Genomic DNA, 2,748 nt, shown 5'->3' with positions numbered 1-2,748 from the left:
GCAAGGGGGAGCAATCCAATAAGTGGTATTTTTTCATGGTCTCTGTTTCAGCTCTTGCCTCCAGGTTCCTGCCTTGACTTGCCTCAGTGATGGACTGTGACCTGGGATGTATAACCCAAGTTACTTCTGGCCATGGCATTTATCATAGCAACAGAAACAAAACTCGGACCAAGCATCACCAGATGTGGACCAATGTTTCAACAAACAAACCTGGAGGGGACATCTCATATTCAAATCATAAAGCAGTCTTAAAACAAAACAAAACAAAACAACAAAAAAGTCCTCTAGTCCTTAAGGCCTTTTGAAAAATATGTTTTAATTTCGATTTTTCAAATTGTGTGTATGTGTTTGGAGGGGGAGGGGCATTGTACATGTGACCGTAGGGCAGTGTCCACGGTGGCCAGAAGAGTGTATTGGATACCCCTGGAACTGTACGTGGTTGTGAACTGCCAGACTTGAGTTCTGGGAGCCACACCCAGTTCCTCTGCAAGAGCAGCAAGACATCAATCTCGGAGATAAGGAATCTCTACAGACCCCAAATCTTTGGCTTACAGCATTAAAAGAACTCCTTGGAAATTCGACAAATGAACAGAGTAAATGACTTAATTTTAATTTTTTTTCAGTAAAATAATTTTCTTTCCTAACACAGTAAACATATACATCCAAAAGGTGTCCACCTTGCACATCTCTGCACAAATGGCTCAAGGGGCACCATGGCTTTGAGAGCGAACATGTAGTAAAAGCTGTGTTGGCTGAGATGAGGACTGTCTGGATGGCCAGCCTTCTGCACACACTGGATCAGTCATAGCAGAACCTGCTCCATTAGGTAAGTTAGAGAAACTTAGAGCTTTGAAAAGCTACTGCACTATGGTGTCTAATGCGTCCAGGTGAGCAGGATGCAAGCACTACCAGCTTGTACTCCAGAGGACTCTCATCAGTTTTTCTGGTGATGGGACCACTTATCCACATCTGTCGGTAGTGAGCAGGCAGCTTCTCATGGTGGTGGCAAAGCATCCACAATGGCTTTGGCAGCATCAGGATCACACTTGAAGGGGCTGTCCGACAGTCCGTGCAACTGCTTCCTTTCCCGACTGTTTTCTCAGTCACCAATGCTTTCCGATAATCACCAGTGCTTCTGATAATGTCAATTGCAAAGTCCTTGTCTTTAAATTCTGCATTGAATGTAAACTCATTTTCTGGTTTTCCATCACGAACCTTATACCTTCTAAACCACTCAACAGTAGCTTCTAAGTAGCCAGGTTTCAGGCGTTCGACATCAGAAATGTAATTATAATTGGCAGCATCTGGATCGCCCACATTAATGGCAATGACTTTCCAGTCAGTTTTGCCTTCATCAGTCATAGCCAGCATGCCCAGAACTTTCACCCAGATTATTTCACCTCTTGCACACACCTTGCTTCCAGTTTCACAAACATCAATTGGATCATTGTCACCACAACAGCCAGTGTGTTTGTCACTGTGTCCTGGGTCTTCCCATGTCTGAGGGATGGCAGGCACCATAGTTCTAAATATATCCTTTATATGGGAACACATTGGCAACATAAAGGAGTTTTCCTTTTTTCACATCTTGCTTAATTGGATTTAAAGGGTCCTTTGTAGCAATCTCCATTTTTGCATCTGACCAGCGTGGAACCTCAAGCACCATGTGGAATACATCCTTTTCTGCATAAATCGGAATATCATGAAATGGAGAAATATACTCTCCGTTCACATTTTTGAGGAAGATGCGGTACTCGAGGGTGAAGGGCGCAGCACTCTCCTCGCTGGTGAAGCCGCTCATGGTGTTGGTGATGCTGCTCAAGCATACAGCACAGATTTCGAGCTGTGGCGCCACAGTAGAAAACCTGTGCCTGTGCACCACGAGCTCCTAATTTTAATTTTTTATCCTGTTTTTTTTTTTTTTTAATTTGCCGTGCATAAGCTTGTGTGTACGTTATGCATCACATATGTCTTCTTGGTGTCTTCAGAGGCTAGAAAAGGGTGTTAAATGCTGCAAAACTGGAGTTAGGGATGGTTGTTAGCTACTTTATGGGTGCTGGGAACAAAATCCAAGTTCTCTTCAAGTGCAACAAGCGGTTTTAACCCTGGAGCCATCTCTCCAGCTTCCGTCATTTTCTTTTAAGAATAAAAATATTTGAACATTTTCCCGAGAATGTGCATCATCGTAAAGTCACACATATTAAAATGTGAAGAAGAAGAACAACTACAGAACCCCTCACCTGACAAATCCTTACACTAGGAAATAATCTCGTTAACAGTGTCATAATGACGTCACACACGTATGGTGAGCATATACTTTCTGTACACAAGCAAGTAAGTGAGATATTACATGTGTTTTTCTAAGCTTTGATTTTACTTGTTATATACTGGATAAATAATCATGTATGTATTGTAATATATGACAATTTCAGACTATTGTGAATGTATACTGTTTGTTTAACCATTTTCCCCATAAGAATGTTTAAGTCACCACCAATTCATTTGTCTATTATAAACTGATGCTATGTCAAATAGACTATACATCCACACTACAATACTTCTTTGATTCTATCTCCAAGATCATTTTGTAAGAGATGCTTCTATATAAGCACATCTTTCATTAGAATTCGTTATTGCTAAACTGCTAAAATAGTTTATCATGACTGATTTACCTACAGAAGATGGCGATGAGCTTGGTATCCCATTAGAACAACTTGACATATTGTACTACAAAATACAACACCAAAA

General features: G+C 41.1%; 1 pseudogene; it reads right to left on the bottom strand.

The window, feature by feature from the left end:
- Window positions 1–934: 934 nt before the first annotated feature.
- LOC110545483 (inorganic pyrophosphatase-like) lies at window positions 935–1,807 on the bottom strand (annotated as a pseudogene).
- Between the last annotated feature and the right edge of the window lie 941 nt (window positions 1,808–2,748).

The sequence above is a fragment of the Meriones unguiculatus genome, chromosome 1 (assembly GCF_030254825.1).
Source record: "Meriones unguiculatus strain TT.TT164.6M chromosome 1, Bangor_MerUng_6.1, whole genome shotgun sequence".
NCBI lineage: Eukaryota > Metazoa > Chordata > Mammalia > Rodentia > Muridae > Meriones > Meriones unguiculatus.
This window is presented reverse-complemented; position numbering and strand designations above follow the sequence as displayed.